Here is a 10,196-nt window from a genome sequence, read left to right as displayed (position 1 = left end):
TCTTCTTTACAAACAACACAGGGGCTCCCTAGGGTGATGAACTAGGTCGAATGAAACCTTTTTCCAATAACTCCTGAAGTTGTGTCATAAGTTCTTTCATCTCTGTTGGTGCTAATCGATACGGTGCTTTTGCTATCGGCGTCATTCCTGGTAACAAGTCGATACGAAATTCTACTTGTCGATCAGGGGGCAATCCGGGAAGATCTTCGGGAAAGACTTCCGGATAATCAAACACCACCGAAATATTCTGCACCTCCTTCTTCTCCTTCTGAGCATCGATCACGAACGCTAGATATGATGTACATCCCTTGGCCAAACACTTTCTGGCTTTCATTAGGGAAATGATTCCAGAGTTTACTCTGCGTTTGTCTCCATACACCATAAACGACTCTCTCCCTGGCGTGTTTACTTTTACTATCTTTTTTCCTACACAATATTTCGGCGTCATTGGCGCTAAGCCAATCCATTCCTAAAACTATGTCGAATCCATTTAACTCGATAGGCAATAATTCCTCGTGGAACTTATTCCCATCCAAGTCAATGAGGATGTTTTTCATACGATGGCTAACAGGTACAAACTTGCCACTAGCAATCTCGACTAATAAGGCATTAACTAGTCTATCTACAGGCAAAGCTAGTTTTCTACCAAATTCATGCGATATAAAGGAGTAATTGGCTCCAGAATCAAACAAAATTTGGGAAGGCAATTCGTTTACGAGAAAGGTACCTGAAGCGACATCGGTTTCTTCTTTCGCAGCTTCGAGTGTCATCTGAAAGGCTCTCGCCTTCGGCTTTGGTGGAAGATTGGTCTTTGCTGCATCCTTCCTCTTCGGACAGTCTTTAAAAACATGCCCTTCTTCATGGCACTCAAAACATACCTTCTTGTCAGATGGACACACGTTGGCATAATGCCCAGTCTTTCCACATTTGAAGCAAGTCACTCCCTCACTACATTTCCCAGAGTGCTTTTTCTTGCACTTCTCACACCACTTCACTTCACCTCCTCCTCCGAATTTTCTCGAACTAGTCTTCGAGAACTTGTTCTTTTTATTGGAACCTGAAGTTCCTTCAAATTTTCTCTTTTCACCAACTTCTGCCCTCTCCAGACCCTTCTCTCTGATCTAAATCTCCACATTCTTAGCAGCCCAGATGGCGGCTTTCAAAGTGGTTTCTTGTTTAACCATCGGACCAAAGTCCGCTGGTAATCCGAGGGCAAACTTGTTGACCTTAGAGAGTTCAGTTGGAACTAGATGAGGAACAAGCTTCATCTCTTCCGTATAACTAGCAGCGTATTCAGTAACGCTCATCTTTCCCTTCTTTAAATTTTGGAACTCATTATTAATTTCCAGAAGATCCTGCTCTGAGCAGTATTGCAATTTCAGCTGTACCACGAAATCTTCCCAGGATATCTTGCTAGCTTCTCCCTTGGGCATCGAATCAGCTAGTAACTTCCACCAGCTCAGTACACCAGACTTTAACAGAGGAATTGCAAGTGCGGTCTTTTGTTTGTTGCTACACTCACAACTTTCAAACATCGTCTCCATTTCGGAGATCCAGTTCATGACTTCCACCGGTGTCGGACTTCCAGATAGACACGGTGGTTTAGATGCCATGAAATCTTTGTATTTGCATCCGCGTCCATCAACTCCTCCATCCTGGTTGTTTTGTCTAACTATCTGTGGGTTGGTTTCACCAAGAGTCCCACTGTAGTTCCCTCTTACTGATTGCCCTTCATTCAATACGGGCTGTTCAACAGGTATCGTAGTTTCTTCCCTATTATGTTGTAGTAATCGCCTTGTCTCCTCCATCTGGCGATCTAACATCATCTACATCATTGCTTGTACCCCAGCCATCGTCATTGGCTCAGGTGCAGCTCCTACAATAGGTACTTGCTCAACTACTTGAGGTTGAGGCTGTTGATCCCTGTTTCCGTTTGCATTTGCAACTCCACTACGAGTTCTTGCCATTACAATCTATATACCAACTAAGGCGAATTTAGGTCTTTATCCTCGATAGGTATTTAAATTCCCTTATCACTCCGAAACGTTTACATGTTAGTTCTAATCTCGTAATCATACGCTTAGAATCCTATACACATAAGGTTTCCAGATCCGGTCGGCAACAGACCATAGATCCGAACAAATAATGGCATATATGGCAAACATATAACATTTAGCACATAAAAGCATTTTAGGCATCTTTCCTAAAATAAACTAGTGCTCGTGTCTAAAATATGGTAGACACTCATCTCACAATCATCACTTAGCATTCTAAGTTTAAGTCTAGAAATTCTACAATTTCTTAGTTCGCTTAAACTAATGCTCTGATACCAACTGTGACATCCCCTAATTTCTCGGCCAGAAAAGACCGATTTAATTTATGCTTTTTAAAATAAAATCAGAGAAATCTTTTTAAAAGATGTTGCGGAATTGGTCCCCAAAACAAAACATGATAAAAGTTTATCAAAACCTTCTTTAAGAAATGTATAGTTTCATTTCATATCAAAACCTCGGGATGTCATGTTCCGATACAGATCAAAAGCATAAACAAGACATTATAAGCCTTTCAACAGTTATTTACAACTACTGGCCTATAATCCAAAAATCTCTCATCGTCCTCCGACTATGCTCGGGGTCCACTACCTGTAACATAAAAAGCTGAGTGGGTCAGGCTTGGGAGCATGGTGAGCATATAGGGTTTTCAACCCACAGTAATAATAAACTTATTAAGTTCATCAATCAACAATAACCCTGATTACCCGTTCCCGTTATCCTCACTTTACGTCCCTAAACACTTATTACAAGGGACCTAGCCTAAAGAATATCATCGGGATGGACACTACTGCTAAGGGGTTTCCTCAGCCATACATGTCCTAAAGGCAACCATGAGGGGGATGGAGTACATCGAAGGAACACCCAAGTTCATTACACCTACAGGTTGCGGGCCTGCCAGTGTTCCACTGGACTGTCTAGAAAGTCCTTGGTCATCATCCAAACTCCGCTAGATGACTGAATCACAATCATATCGAGGCCTCTCATTATTTTTATCTCATCACACATCAAATATCTACCCATGTTTTACCCAACATATTTGTAGATAAAAATACATATACAGTTTAAAACTTGTATAAAACATCAATTCAACAGTCACCTCAATTAAACAATTAATATAATTACATGTAGCACGTATTTTATATAAAATACTTCATATCTAGGTGTAAGATGAAGGTGACTATACACTCACATGATTTGATGATAATCGGGCAGCAATTCGTTTCATAAAACGTTCGTTTCTAATAAAACTGGGAGTTTTATTCAGAAACCGGGCTCTACAAGGGTCGGGCTTCGAAACCGAAAAGATAAATTTTTCGGGCTTCTCGGGCTCTTCGTGGCGTATTCCGGGGGTTATAATCGATACCGGGGCTTTGGGGGATGTTAAGATGAAGAAAATATGGAAAAAGGGGCTAAATGTGGCAAAATTCCAAAAGTAACCGAGAAGGCTCGCATGCCCTCTTATTTATAGGGGTCCGAAGTCGGTTAAGGAGGGATGAGTCAGCAGGCGAAGGTGCGCAGGTGGCTCGCACATGGGATGCGCGTGCGAAGGGGCTGCTGGCAGCTTCTTAGTGGACCGAGGTCTAGGGTCCGAAGTAGGGGGTTCGTGGCTCACTGCGAGGCTCGGACACGTGCTAAAGGGCACGTGTCAGACAACTATTGGACCACTTCGGATGACTCACGCGATCGGATGACTCAGCAGCTCGGATGACTCAGCACAATTTCGGACATGTGGCATGTTTTAAGCGAAAGTGACGTGGCCGAAGCCACCTATGCGAAATTTCTCGGTTTTCGCGCCAAAACTTCTAAAATGCATAACTTTCGCATACGAGCTCCGTTTTTGACGTTCTTTATATGCACGCGTAGGTAAAATTACGCTCTACAACTTTTGTTTAGACTTCGTCGGCTAATTTTGAATTTAATTTTTGAATTATTATTTTTAACAGACCGGGACATGAAATCCGTTAAAAATTCATAACTTCTTCATCCGACGTCCGTTTTCGTCTGTCTTTTTACCGTTGTGCTACTATTGACGAGACCTTCGATTCTTGTTTAGGTCGTGTCGGCTGAAAATCACTCGATCTAAAATTCGAGTTTTTAGCTGTCTACTGCTAAGCTGAAACTTCGAAAAATCATAACTTCCTCATACGAAGTCAGATTTGAGCGTTCTTTTTATACCTACTCTTGGTTTAACGAACACTAAGACTTTCGTTTAGATCACTAAGGCCAAAAGTAGTTTATCAAAAACTCACTTTTTACAACATTCGGCACCGTGCCGGTTTGTCGCGAAACTGCGACATGTCATAACTTCTTCGTTATAACTCGGATTTAGGTATTCTTTATATATCCGTAATCCTTGTCACGCCCACTACAAGTTTCTTAATAGATATCTGCTTTATCTAATTTTTATTTTTGACGCTCATTTTTATTCTTAATTAATTAAACCCTAATAATTAAGCATAAAACACATAATTCACATAATATTCACATAATTCCTTTTCATTTCTTCAAAATGAGTTACAAGGGTTAACCTAGACTATAATGTCAATATTAATGCCTAGCCTAGAAACACGGGCATTACATTAGATGCGTAAGTGTTTGGTCATTGGATGTTCAAGAGGATTGTATTTTCGCATGGGTGATGTTCGGTTAGAGTTCAGTGGTGCTGCGAGATTGGAAGTGGGGACGAGGATTCATCAGCCAGGGTAAAGATTAAGGTCTCTGGTCGTTAGCTTGGGAGATGGATCAAGGTGTTTGTCAGGACCAGATTTCAAGAATACTCTTCAAGATTTCAGAGGATGACGATCATAGGGTTTGGATGGAAATTGATCGCTAACATTGGTAAGCACAGGTTGTCGGTAGTGGATTTTTATAAAGCAAGAAGCATTGGGAATCATTCAATTATCACATGTCGTGAAGACTTAGTCGAATCTAAGTGGGGGAGAATCGACCAGGTACTTCAGAGCGGAAATAGGTGTGAAGCTAGTATGAGTTCCGCATCCTCATCAGGGAGGAAGGTGGTCGAGTGGTCGTCTAGGTGAAGGATTGTGTGAGTGGGGAGTTCAGAAAACGTTCCAACAATTGGTTTACGCTTTTCCTTGGCATCGGATAGCAGGTTTCGGGAACCAGGTTAGAGCTCCAATTAGTTCTCAAGTTCAGTTGAGTGTTAGGTTGAGTGTGTGTTCGGCCGGTATGGAAAGTGTTGTAAGACTGCGAGGGTAGCCGTACCATTCACTAGAGATCAGATGGTATGGAAAGTGTTGTAAGACTGCGGGGGTAGCCGTAGCACTCACTAGCGGTCAGATAGTGTGGGAAGTGTTGTAACTATGCGGGTGTTGCCGTAGCATTCACGAGGCTGGTAGATAGTGCTAGAGCGTTGTGAGACTGCGAGTGTAGCCGTAACATTCACTAGGTTGGTAGATAACATGATCGTGTTGTTAGAACGCGGAAGAAACAGTAGTACCCACCAGTTCGGGTGCAACAATGAGGGCGTGGAAAATCCACGGATTGGTTTATATATTTCCCCAGTTGAATTAGACCTGGTTGAGCCAATGATACAACCGTAGGAACGCCACTACAGTTATGATATCAAGGAAGCAATGGACTGCTCAAGGTCGTTTGTGATATAAGGCTACCATTGGTCATGTAGTAATCACTTTTAGCCTTGGATTTGGTGACGTTAGGACTCGACGCATGGACCTAATCGGTTGGATCAGGAGGTCGTTAGAGCTATAATGGTAAGATAACTAATGGGAACTATTGACAGATGAGGATTTTGTTTGGAAGTCGCAAAGGATGACTGTATGGGAGACTTTGGGTTCAGTAACCAGGTAGAAACTCGGTAATTCAGATGTCTAGCAGACAAATTGAGACCAGGGAGGTCCCAATAGATTTTGGAAAGCAGCCATGTGGCAGCATGCTGTTTCAGGCAGTTTCAGTGTTTCAGGCAGTGTTAGTGTTTTAGGATTTCATGTACGGATGTAGTAACTGCTTTATTGGGTTATGCTAAGCCACATGCAGTCGGATTAACTAATCTCAAAGTAATAGATTTGACCCTGTTGTGCAGCTTTCGTCTGAGTCTAACCATTGCAGGGAGGGATCTTCTACTCAAAGGATTATCTGAGCCTTGACCAAGTACAAGTGATCTGCAGGGATAATGAGGTATGTGATTCTGTTTTCCAGTGGGAACCTCCAGTTATTGGAAGTTGAATAGTTAGTTGAGAGATAAATGGATGGGATTCAACAACAATGAATCTATATGGGCGGTCTGTTAGGGAGTCAGACCATCTCGAGGCAATAAATTTCAGACGGAGTTGATGTGATCATGTTGCAAGGAATTCGAATATCATCGGGTCTTAGAACCCTGCGAGGGATGGTTTGGTTGCCTTGGAAAGGCTTGGTTATGCTCGGGATTGTGGCCATGTCGTTCAAGTTGTTTGGTGTGTAAGAATGGTAAAGAATGATTTCGAGGACGAAATCTAATTTAAGTGGGGGAGAGTTGTAACGCCCAATGTATTAAATAAATAAATAGACAAAGTAATGAATGAATAGTATCCCTGAAAAAATAATAATATAGCAAGGTGTTGGTCTCGAGGAGTTAACTGTCATAATTATAGAAGTTGGGGGTTAAAAGTATAAGTTCTAGGATTTATTTTATAAAGATTTTCAGAAGTCAGGGGGTGTTTTGTATCATTTGGACTTAATATGAAAGGATTTATGGAAGCAGGGGCTAAAGAGTAAATTCTGGACCTAAGTTGAAAAGGTTTTGTAGAGGAGGGGCCATTTGGTAACATAAGGACTTCAGTTGAAAATAATTTGTAGAGGGAGGGGCTGCTTGGTAAAATATTGGACCTAATTTGAAGGGATTTTGGATTGCTGGGGATAAAAGGGTAAATTATGGATTCATTTTGAAAGAAAAGGGGGGAAGGAGGGACCATTTCTGTTATTATGGGATAAAGCTTATGGGCGATCGGGGTATATAACCCGTCACCAACCGTACAACCCTAACCCTAAGGATCTTGTCTCAGCCGCCGGGTATGACCTTTCAGCCGCCACCATTGTTGAAGACGTTTCCAGCCGCTGCTATCGGCTCCGACCACCGTAGCCACCGCCGGTAGAGCTACTGCTGTTGCCGCCAATCAGGTTGCTGTTGCCGTTGCCGGACGCCACAAGGTGGGTGGCTGTGTTCCTGTTCCGAGCAAAGCATGTATGTGTGTGTTATTTTAGTGGAGTGGTGTTTGGGTGCTTTTTTTAGCCGGAATTCACAGGAAAAGCCACTACCACCACCACCGTGAGGTGGTGGCTGCCACCTTGTACCACCGCTAGCCACCACAAGGGTGGCTGTGTGTGTTTATCTTATCGTGTGTGTGTTTATTTTGGGATATTGCATTGTGTAATTGTAATGGATGACGGAATAATCAAGAAATTCATAATGATGAGAATATTACGCTATAGATCGATAGATTCTAAACAGAAAAACAATATTAATCAAGTAAAGAACACAAGAATGGATCAAATGGTGTCGAATGATTAATAACTCACACCTCAGAAGAGCTCGATGAAGAACTTCGACTGTAGAGGTGTGTTTAGGGTTACAATGCAAAAGCTATTAATGAGAACGATAACCTGAATGCTATACATTCATGCATAACATATACGCTAACCCTAATGATAATCCACGGTTGGATAGGCCCAAACCGGGTAAACAAAATATCAACATTAAGCCCATATGACGCAACACTCTGGACCCAACAATCTCCCCCTTTGCGTCAATAGAGGCGAGAGATTAGTTCGGTTGAGAAAGAGTAGACTTCTTCACTGTCTTGAACACCTTCGGTATAAGGGCCAAAAGAGTGTGATGAAAGGCTATATACCACCGAAGCATGTCAGAGAAATTCTTCTTATCCGTATCACTGTTCTGTTTACAACTGTGAGTTATATCAAGTACGTGCTCCAAACAAGTTGTGGAGAACAGGTGTTTGTCAACAAGAGCAAAAAGAAAATTTTCACCTTCGCCTCTAGTGAACATTACAGTGTGATGAACCGGATCTATCTTGCCTATTTTCATCTTATTTAGATCACTTGGCTTCCCGATAGGCTTCTTTCTCAAAACGTTTGCAATCTCCTGATCCATCTTAGCAACTTCATGGATGTAGGAGCCCAACATTCTCTTAAAGTGATCAAGGATTGACTCATACTGCCCTTGACTATTAAGCAGAATATTGAACAACAGAATCCAATCGTGTGGGTTCAGATTTGGAAGATCAGCTAACGAAATCATATGAACTGAGTTATCAGAACCTCGGGTCACCCTGAACTTCACATTGATAAATTTCCCAGTAGCATTCGGTTTCAATACCTTGACAAAGGTTATTTTCTGAGCACTCCATGTCAAGTATTGCTGGTTGAGCAAATTCAAGATAATAATCGATTAGATCGCGATCAACCTGTGGATGAGGAGAAGGAACTTCAACCGTTGAATCAAAACAATGGAACACGAATGCCCTACAGGTGATGGGCATGTCAAATTGAGAATCCCTCGAGTTTTCACATTCAAACGAGGCAACAGGTTCCAACCAGTGAGTGCTGGGAGACTCAATCGCTTCTTTGATTAATCTTTCCCGGGTCCAAGGGGGGAAAGAGAGCCTTCTTGCAAATCAGAGCGACTTGAGCTTCTTTCTGCTTTCGCTCTTTCTCTTCTTCCTCTCTAGCTATCCTCAGATTTTCATTGATCTCTTTATCCCTTTTCTTTCTCTTTAAAGCCTTAGCAATCGTTTCTTCTTCTTCGTCATCACTATTTTCCACAACACCCTTCAATTTTTCTTGTCCACCAGAACCCGAAGCGACATTAACCTTCGGTTCAGTATTGATAATAACTTTGGGTGGAATTGGAGGATTTTGATCAGCTTCTCCACCTTGTTGCGGAGTGACCACGGGCTCTGTAACACCCTGAATCTGACTCAACATCTGAATAGCAGGAAGAAGTCTAGCAGTCAAGTGATTCCGGATAGTAATGGTGAGAACATGATCATGAGCATTAACAAGATTACTGAGAATCGAGAGAACATCCCCAGCACAACTTTTAAGAACTGCCCGCTCAGTCTTAAGTGATGCAATTTCCGTATGGGCTTGAGAAAGATGAGCTGACTGGACTTCAAGTTGTGTAGTCTTTTGAGCAAGTTCGTCCATAAACTTATTTTCCGTGACCAAGTCAGCCTGAAGCTTATCAAGGCGAGAGTTGACCGAAGTGAGAAGAGAAGTGTGATCAGCTTGGAACTCAGTTCGAACATAATCAAATTTTGCGTTCAATTCTTGAAGGGATCTGGAGAGAGAATCAACAGAAGCATTAACCTTTGTAGCATTGGAATCGGCATGGGCTTTGAGTGATTCCAAAAAGAGCTTTGAATCATGAACTAGATCTGTGACTGCAGTTGCTGCTTTCTTGCAGGTAGTTGTGGAGGCATCCACTGCCTTTGTAGATTTGTCGATGGAGTCTGTATATTGCTGAAGAGCAGTATCAAGAAAAGCTTTTAAAACAACTTTGGAATAAGTTGTGGAGGAACCAATCAACTTGTCAAGCTTATCATTAAGAGCTTGTAAATGTAGCTTTGTCACCGGAGCATCATCAGCATCTTCACTTGGAAGTCGATAAGGACTATAATAAGTGGAGTCAAAATCAAAGTTTTCACCTCCCAGAATAGGCTCAACATCTGTTGAAGGTGACGGTGAGAGAGGTTCGATGGTAATAGGGGTGTCAATGCCAACCGTATGTGCCCCCGTATCAGATACGTTGACACTCACCGAAGGTCTAGTGGTTGTGGTTGTTGTAGCTTGAGAAAAGATTGGTGGTGGTAGTGGAGCAGTAGCAGTGGGTTGAGAAGTAACAGGTGGTGGAACTGGAGCAATAGAGATTGGAATTGTGGTTTGTTTTGGAGAAGGAGGAGGAGTAGGAACATGAATCTGTACCTCAGGAGTTGGAGATCGGGGAGGAGTATTTCCCCTTGGTGAGCCTTCGTTTTTGTGACATCCCTAATTTCTCGGCCAGAAAAGACCGATTTAATTTATGATTTTTAAAATAAAATCAGAGAAATCTTTTTAAAAGATGTTGCGGAATTGGTCCCCAAAACAAAACATGATAAAAGTTTA

Source organism: Lactuca virosa, chromosome 7 (assembly GCF_052849685.1).
Source record: "Lactuca virosa cultivar CGN04683 chromosome 7, Lactuca_virosa_CGN04683_v6, whole genome shotgun sequence".
In the NCBI taxonomy this organism is placed as follows: Eukaryota; Viridiplantae; Streptophyta; class Magnoliopsida; order Asterales; family Asteraceae; genus Lactuca; species Lactuca virosa.
Note: the sequence above shows the minus strand (reverse complement) of the source record.